We start from the raw sequence: 10,686 nt of genomic DNA on the forward strand, positions 1-10,686 counted from the left end.
AGGAGAGCTGGCAAGTAAGTATAAAGAGTTCTTCTAGAACGCACGTATTTAAATATTAATATTACAAACTACACTGTAGATTATATAGTATACTAGATAACATATATCGTATATACTATTATATTATATACCTACTCACTATCAGTACCACGATATTAATATATATATCTAATAATTTATTATTTCTACAGCTAGAGGCTGCGCGACGGCTGTTGTTAGACTTTGCCATCTGTAGAAGAACCACCGTTGGAGTTATGTGGTGAAAAGCCCATTGAGTCATGGCAATTTCTGTCCGAATCAATCAGTTCAGGATACGGTATAAAAAAAGTCACTTAATTTTAAAACTTTTTTAAACTATTGATATATATATATATATAAATGAAAAAATAAAACGATTCTGAGAAAAATTCAATAAGAAATTTAATATTTTGTATTAAGTGAAAAATGTATTTAATTTTAACCTCGAGGTGAAGTTGTAAGTATCTAGTATTTATATTCATCAAATTATAACAGAAAAAGCATTATCGATTTTGCGGAAAAACGCCATAGTGTCGTAAATTGGAACGTTTTTCACCTCCACGCACTATAAGACCACACGTGAGAAATCAAATAAAGATATTTTCAATAGAAACCATTTATATAACCAAGTACATTTTACCATTAATTTTTCAATGATGAGCACGAGATGATCGAAGGAGTTAGGTTTAATTAGAAGAAAATCCAAAACTACAAAATTACATGTACCCACTTATATCGATCAGAATAATATATATATATATATATATATATATATATATATATATATATATATATATACAGGGTGTGTAAAGACTATTTAACAAATATAGTAACATTTATAATGGAAGTTTATCAAATAGTCTTGCTACACTTATACGTTTATACATAATAACATTTTGCGACGTAGATGGACATAAAAATATGTAGGTAATATCATTAGTTTTTTGATATAGTTTTGTTGTGGCCGACAAAATCGGGCAAACGGCACTGGTTTCGCTGCAACTTGGACTGAAGTATTGGATAATTCTGACTCGTGTCCGGGGTTTCCATGCGAAAATTCGAGTTACTGCATATCCAATCAGTTAAGGTGCAACAACGTGATGAATTGTGGGTCCAACGACGTGTCGGACGAGACCAACTGTGAGTATTATTTACTAGATCCTTTTTAATGGTATAATGTCATTGACGCTCAACCACGATGCACACTGAAAATGGGAAAATAGGGCCGCGTAATGGCATCGCATTTACTCAAGTCAGATAAAATCATATGAATATAACATTATTATAATATTGTTGATGGTCGTTTAGATTTATCCATACGGGGAAATCGCCAAGATCATTAGGCAACCTAATGTACATTTAACGATATTTTCCTCGTACGTTTCAGGGGATATACTTTCAGTGGTCGATTTGTTTGATAATGTTCTCTTTATATTGACTGTTAAATGAATCATAATTTACTATATTATAATAGTATTACATTAGTTTATTATTATATTACATTATATCATTTATGCGACATAGATCTAAAATTTGGATTTTTATTTTAATAGTAAATGCAGCTATTATAATAATATTATGTAATATTATTATGTTATTGATGTAAATAATGTTAAACAAGATTAAAATATTACTTGTTTGTTAACAATATAGTTTTAGTAGTATGTGTACAGATGTTCTTATCCTATAAATAACAGAACAATTATTACTTAATCAATAATGTATAATATTATATTAATATGAATATGAAATAAATGAATAAATGAAATAAAATTACTGCTGGTTAGTTTTCAAACACGAACACTAAAAAAATGACAAAGACATGTTCAGAATGACTACGTGTTCTAGAAAAATTTATTATTAAATATTATATTTAAAAAAAATAAATATTAATCGTAAACAACAGACGGCAAATTTGATGCGAAGTGTGATGCCGGTCGCCGACACGTATTTTTTGTATTGCATACAACACATGCGTAGGTTATACAGTAGTCATTAGTTATATATGATATATAAAGCGGAAAGTTCACAATTCATGTTTTCGAGAAAATAGAGATTTGCCTCGAAGACGTACGATTATTTATTTCGCGTTTACTCGATAACTCATTAATTCGATGGTTTCACGTTCACCAAAAACTGCAATAATAATAATAATAATAATAATAATATAATACAACACAAGTACGTACACACAACGTATTACATATATATTTATGTGTCGGTGGCGGTGAACTAGTGCTGGTGTATTATGGCAGTGGCGGCGGAACTATCTAAAAATCATAAATCATTTAAGCGCGGTTTTACGGCAGACCCTCCGCGCGCTCGTCTCGACTCGCTGCCGTGTATAATATATATAACTATAAATAATACGCTCACGTCGAAGTCTCGTCGTATAATAATCGTAGTAATGAACCGAATACAAATTGCCCGTATGTGCTGTATATGTATTGTATACTCACCTCGTAATATTCCGCGTAGGTACCGGTGAAATCAGCCGTGTGTGTTGTTCGGCGCGTGATCGTAAAACAATATTGACGCCGCCCCCACGCGTATCTGTACGTATATGCATACGTGATGGAAATAAAACGGCCAAAACTATATCGATCGACGGCGAATATTTTATTTCGAAAATAATGTAATACATATAATATATACATTATATACATCACATATACACACGTACTTTATTATATACTTTACGGGGCGGATTTAATCGATATTCGACGGCGTGCAGCTGGGTATATATAATAACAATATTATATTATAAAAATCGAGTACCAAAGGAAAAGAACGTTTCGCCGAGCAGTTTCTTCTCGCCGTTTACATAACGTCATATCCGACTAATTATTATTTCACGATTCTGGTCATAATAACAAAACAATAGGTACAACAATATTATATCAATATAGAAATCCTTTTCTATGCGTTATCAAAAATCTAGAAATAAAAATATAGTTTTATCGTATACGAAAATGCTGTGGTAAATCAATTATACATTATACTAGTAATGATACTGTATTGTGGTGTATTGTGAAATAAACGATAAAAAATATCTTTCGAAATAAATAGCAATTTCATTGACCATCGCTCCGCCTCTTTTGTCTACGGACGTCGGACACACCTAGTTACTTTAAAACGATATTTTGAGAGAATTTACTGACTGAAATAAAAATGTGTGATTCGTTTTTATTTGAGATGTGAAAAATCATAAAAAATGGATTGCATTACGCGTGAGATGTAAGATTTTCAGCAATTTTGTGGCGTACACAGAATATGAAATCGATGTAATTCTAGTGTGGTCAACGTAGTGAGAGTGAACTACGATATAGATGTCGTATTACTAGTTTTTCATTTCAGCCATATATATAATTAAATCCTCTGTATGGTTTTCTTTAAAAGTACCTACCCCATAAATCGATTACTTTTATACACAATATCTACTATTGGTACTAAGGTAGGTACACTTGTATAAAATGTACAATGTATGGTATTGTTTTTGACTTTTCACGTGAACATATTTTGTTTAATAAATTTAATAACGGAATGAATCAACTACATTGAGATTTTTACCGCGTATTTATGAATATCAGGCACCCACAATATTAAGGTGTACAAAGTTTTTAATAGATATCCTCTCTCTTCTTATCAGAAAAAATAACAAATAATTTCTATAATAAAACTTGTAATATTAATTACAATATTTATTGATTTTATTTTATTTCATAAACATATGAATATAATATTATGTATAACCATGCTAGACCCTTACTCAATGGACTGACTAGAAGCATAAATTTGATTAAAAATCTATTTATATAGCTGATAGTGGCAGCATCAGTAATCGTAGTAGTTGTTAATAGAATAATAGATACTATAGTATACGACTTCGGCTGATATCAACTATCGATTCCAAGAACAGAAGTATAACTTGATTGTGCGTGATTACGAAATAAAAAAAAATACGACATGTAAGGATTAAGGACTAGGATCTTAAAATTTCCTATTCTTAGTAAAACTGTAAAAACCCTACTTTTTATATATATCCAAGGGAGTGCAGTCCTCCTATAATGGTATAGCCTATAACCACCAACAGTGGTGTAGTCAGATTTTTTAAAGAGGGAGGAGGGTGGAAATAAAAACGGTATACAATTTAAAAAGTTTTTATCGCTATTCGCCAGAAATTAATTATATATTACTCCATAGTCTATATTCGTAATTCCGTGTGTTTATAAAGCATAATAATGTTAATTACATATTATAATATTGTCATAGGTATTGACAAGGCTGGAAAGTTTATTAATATTTTTAACTCATAATGTTAACACATGAAAATGTAGCTAAAATTTAAAATTAAAAGTAACTTTTTTTTTTTTACTAATTATATATATAAAAAAAAAATAGCAAGTAATATATATAGGTTTTATAATAAAAAATAAACAATTTCTTTACCCAATTGCTTCAGGTACGAGGCACGTCCATACTTAAGTACTTTAATTAATAATGAAATCTAACAAAATATCATGAATTAAATATATCAGTAAATTATTTTACGTAATAGTCAACAAATTTCTCCAAAGTAATGAAAAAACTTAACTTTAACGTTTTAACACATTAATGTCCAGCTTTGGGTTCTGGCATACTGCGTTAAAAGTAAAAAAAAATGTATAAATGGCAGCGTTGCCCCCTCCCCGTCAGGCTAAGCCGCTGTTCTCCGCCACCGTCACTACACACTCAAAATAACACTCCAATGCTAAACGACCCTGTTAATTTCGCGGCCTACTATAGGACTGCTTAACTACATCTACTACACCGTGTGCGTGCGTGTGCTATTTGGCAGGTGCAATGGAACCGGAAGCCATGGACAACGTGGTGCTGTCGGCGGTGCTGACCATGTGCACAGTGCTAGCGCTGATGCTGGCCGGATGCCTGTGCTGCCGGCGGCGGTCGGGCTCCGGGCGCCGCGATCGGTTCCGACGGGGCGTCGGGGGTGGCGTGGGAGTCGCGGGCGGTGGATACAACCGGCACCGGCGGCACCACCAACACCACCATCAACACCATCACGAGCCCCGGCCACCGTCGCTCCGGTCGCTCAGCCCTACGCCGTCGTCCGGCCAACACGTGTGCGACGAACTGGGCGAGCGGTTCGCCAGCGTGGACAGCGTGTGACGTCCACTGGAGCACCACCGCCATCACCGCCGCCACCGCCGCCGCCGCCGCAACCTCTATCAACAACAACACCACCGCCGCCGTCGCCGCCGCTGCCGCCGAGACCGCGACGATGACCACCGCCAGAGTCCTTCTCAGCAGCAGCAGCCGCATCAGCAGCAGTAGTAGTAGTAGAGCCCGTTTCGTCCCGGCCACGCTCCCCGTCGCGACTTCTGCGCAGCAGTTGCGGTGGTCGATCGCGCCACTGCGACCGCCCCCTCATCGCTCAACAGTCACCGCCGCAATATTATAGGTACCCCCCTGTATTATGTTATATATAAATTATAATATTATAATATGGTTTACGCGTGGTGCGCTAAAATTAGTCGTGTCAATCCTATGCTCGTCGAACGGTGTTTAGAAAATAATAATAATAATAATAATTAATAATATAATTGTATAATATAATATTATATGTATTGTACGAATTTTTTGTCATTTCGTTTATCGTGTTCGTGATCACTTACGTACCTATATAATATTATTATATATTATTATACGCTCGCCGCGTATTGAGATCGATTTCCCTCGGAAGCGGCGGATTTCGTTATCTTTCGTTTTTTTTACTATAACTTTATTTTTCGTTTTGACTTAAACAAACCACCGATAATCACAGATGACAGGTCTGAAGACTTTCACACCCCGCAAGAGACGACCGTTACGGTAACAGCTACACTTCACCCTCTACGACCCTACGACTAGCAAAGTAATTTCCGTTTAAATTTTTCACAGTCTTCCCAACCACCTATCACCTCTCATCGCGTCCACTCGACATAATATATCATAATGGTTATATATGTATTGTTGTACATGAGAGTTACGTTGCTCTTCGAAATATTTCGATATCATCACGTCGAATATTATAGTATTATTTTTCTTTGATTTTGTTTTTCGTAATATAATTCGATCAATCAGTAACGACGTTCGCCACAAAATCATCATCTTCAGCACGTAGCTGTAGTTGTACACTTTCAGTATAGTTCCAATTATCGGAGGGGAATGGGAGCTAGGATCCCTAACTGTAGTCTGTAAACAACTGAAAATTTCACACATTTGCAACATCTTTTTAGGTGTTTTATAACAATAGAAAAGTCACATTAGAGTCCGGCGTGGACTTAAGCTTCAGCTCCCCTCCCTCTTCCAAATCTCAAACTTTATTTTCACTACTAATCTTCAGTATTTTATATATAACAGTAATAATAAATCGAATCAGCGACTCGTTATGATATACATATATACTTTTACGTAATATCAAAATGAATGAGTGTATGTGAACGTGTGCATGTATGCGTGTGTGTGAAACTTGCAAAGTTTTTTGCTTCTTTTTTTGGGATATATAACATAATACGACGATGATGATGTTATGTATTTATACATTATGTAGTATAATCGACACTAACCCCGCGCCGTACCGTATACTTACGAGAATGTTTTCTACCGAATATCGATCAGCGTGTCGTTTTAGGAGGGAGCGTTCTAACTTATAGCTCCATCTAGTGCACTCGGCAATCATCAAGGACAGCTGAGCGCATCGTGAAATACAAAATAAATCGTTCGCATCCCGTATTCGGCTGTCGGCGATGCGTGTTGGAATCCCTTTCAATTTAAATATAATATACAAATATATATATATATATATATTTACAATCCAATACACTTAATTGAGACACTTCGGGCGGTGATCTATCTGTCTCCATTATCCGACTGTCCCGATAAACCGATTTTTAATGTAACGAATAAATTTGTTCGGGACTCTGTCCCTATTATGCGGTGTCCCCATTAAGTGGATTCTACTGTATATTTAATAACATTTCAATAACGTCGTCGACGCGCGCACGGCTAGTTTTCAGTGTGTGCTATACTATACATTGGGGAGTGAGGGTCAAAAATGGAATCAATTGCTCAATCATATTAAGCCAAAAATAATAATAATAATATAATAGAAGAATTCCCGGTTTTTGTGTTCGCTGCCACTATTTTTGGAGGGAGGCAAAACGGGAACGATTGCGTTTTTCAAAATGTTCGTTGCTGAAAGACTAGTCGTGGCGATTTGTTTTTTTTTTTTTTTTTTACCTCACAGTTCGGTATAAGTATAACATATAATATTATGAAATGCCTATGTATTGTAACAATATGTACTTAAATATAATATTATATTAACGATTTTTCGAAATTTCAAAAGGCTGGAGTTTAGACAAATACATATTTTGTTATCTATTTATAATTTTAGGTTTTGTTTTTAGTTAAAACATCATATAACCGCTTTGGACCTCTTGTTATTACATTATAATATACAATAACAGCGCTTATTTATACCAAATATATAAATATATAATATTACAAATACCCGAACGGTCTCGATAATGTATTACGACATCTGTTTCGTAGACATATATATGTATAATATAGTTTTTTTTTGTACATTTTCGTTATTATCTGATTGAGATTTCATCGACAGCGTGTCATGATTATAATTACCTTGTGTGTGTAGGTAATCTATTCGTAAGACACTTACACGGAATATTCGTTTCGTTTCCAAACATCTTAAGCAAACATTACAAAATATTATTAAATTGTTTTTGTTACGGTTTCCTGCACAATATTGTTGTATATTAATCTAAATAATACGCACTTGTAATATCTCTAACTATTCTTTCGCCAAATCAAGCTCAAGGGGTGGACAATTCAAATAAATGTGAGTCACGCGTAAATTGAATTGAACTGCTCAACTCGATGACCTCCATCCACTAAACAGTTTTACGCCTCAAAAGTCTACAAATAGACGAAAGTCTTTCACTTCCGGCCATTACATACACACACATATTATAATACACCCTATAGGAAATACGTATATTTTGTATAGATTAGGTACATTAGGATAAATTACTATCGAAATTCCGGAGTGAAAACAGTATTATTGTAATGAATTTCTTCCAATTTTAATAAAAATGTTACGATATTTAACATATTAAATAATAATAATAAATTTATACATACTATATAATATTTGTATCGGCAATCTACTTCCGACAATGTGTATATATTATTATATAACATAATAATTATAATTATACGTTAGCGTAAGTGTATCGAACTTTTGTTATGAATTTTCGTTAAGTTTTTAACTATCGTATTAATTATACTCGTACGTTGAACGTTTTGCTTGTAATATTGTTAGTAAAAAAATTGTGTTTTTTTTATGGCAAATATTTGTTTTCTATTGTTACACGATATTTGAGTATACCTCGTTAATGTTTACATAATAAAATAATACTACGCATAGTCCCATAGAGGCCTAGTGTATAATAACATTGTTTAAGCTCTAAAACGTGCTGTGTAACATTATTTTGGTGCATATTATTACTTATAAAAGAGTAATAATATTAATTTAGTCTATTTATATTTATATCTAGTCGATTGTGACGTATAAACAACTAAATAGTCTCTAGTCGTTATTACAAGTATATATTATTATTATTATTAATATGATTAATATATAATATTGTACTAATACACTTTTTTGTAGTAATATGTGTTTCCGTTCACGAAATAATGTGCGCGGTTAGGTTGTTAAACCAATCAAGTCAAAACAATCCAATTAATATTTAATATAACAAATAAAAACAAATCTTTTCAATCAATTTATTAAAAAAAAAATCGTTGAAAAACATAATATTATTATACAGGACCAAAATTCATTAATTTTGTTTAGCTTTCTCTTCTCGCCACTCGATGCTTACACTTTATTCAGACCAAAATATATTATTATATTATTCGTTTCATCTATATAATATTATATATGTTTCGTTCATCTGAAAAACGAACGTGTTTCAGTCCAGTAAGCTAATATTTAGCACACGGTAAATTTTTATTTATTTACCAACAAAACACTGCTCAATGTTTTTGTTTAATTTATTATTTGTTTTTGTTGTTGTGAATTGGACGGACTGCAACGAAATCAGCAATTAATAATTATGAATAAAAACAATAAAACTGCGTCTGTGCGTGTAGTACGGATTGCATGGGTCTGTGCAGGTACAATCCTATTATGCCTGTAGATACCGAGTTGTAACAGTTTAACGCGCAAGTTTTTCCGCAGTCCGTCCAATTTTTAATTGTATGTCATAGTTTAGTGAAAACAAATTTAAACATATGGTTAAGTGAAATTGGTATTAAATATTATTAGTCTATAATATATATATATTATATATATTATATATTATATAAAACAATAATATCATAAAACTTTTAAAATTAATAAAAGAAATCAAACATAATTTAACTATTAAATATACCTTATATAAATAATATGATTTATGTAACTTAGGCGTATATATATATATATATGTAAACAAATATTATGTTATAAGGACAAAAATCAACATTTGTATTGTATTAATACAGTAAGTAAAACTAAATGTCCTAATGTAAAATCATTGTTGACAAATTTTCCTTTTTAGATTGGTGAAAATCATAAAAACATTAAATTACCCAATTAAATTATTTTTACGTTTATTTATGGCCAAAGCGTGTTTTTAGTTTTGTTTTTTACAGTCAATGTTAGGTACATAATATTATTATTATGTTGGTTAATTAATTAATATTAATATTATTATGTATTATCATTATGAAAATATACTTAATAGGAATTATAGAAATGTGTTTTTTTTTATCTTCCATTCCCATATTGTCTTACTACATTATACACACCCGAATACATATAAAATATGAAGTCATACTCCCGCGCAGTATACATTTGAATCAAATTTCAAAGAAGTAGCTGGTGAACAATAAATCTAATACTAGAAAAATCTATAAATGTGTATAAATTGTGTAAGTATAAATAAGTACTCAATAATATATATATATATAGGTATAACACGTTAATAACAATAATTTGTTGCTAGAATTACTATTGTAGTATTGTAATGCTAGAGTGTAGCGATTATACGGTACCGGGTATTTGATTTCTATTTATTTCAATTATATCAATCAATGAATTTTAGCTGTACAATTTTGTTTACGTTTTGTTCACTGGATCGGTTCAGAAGCACATTTACTTTTAAATTTTTGTTACATAATGTCTTGCGTGTAATATAACGATGTACTTACATGCACTGTATGTTATACAGCGTGAAAATAATATTTCTGTCGTATTCGTATAGTATAATTTATGTTTATACGACAGTAGCACACAGAGAGTTTATGTTTACTAGTTACAACCCTTAAAAGATGTTTGTCTAGATATGCTAAAAAAAAAAAGAAATTAGTAAAGTGTGTAGTAGCAAAATTTACAAAAAAAAAAGGAACTTTCGTATACTATAGACTATTATAAACATAAAAATGTAACATATATTTTACATAGAAACACAATATTTTAATTTTATTATTAATTTTAATTATGTTTTAGTTTGTAAATTATTAACAAAAGTAGTGCACGAGAAGCAAATTGTGCAGGTGACG

The sequence above is a fragment of the Rhopalosiphum maidis genome, chromosome 2 (assembly GCF_003676215.2).
Source record: "Rhopalosiphum maidis isolate BTI-1 chromosome 2, ASM367621v3, whole genome shotgun sequence".
Taxonomy (NCBI): Eukaryota; Metazoa; Arthropoda; class Insecta; order Hemiptera; family Aphididae; genus Rhopalosiphum; species Rhopalosiphum maidis.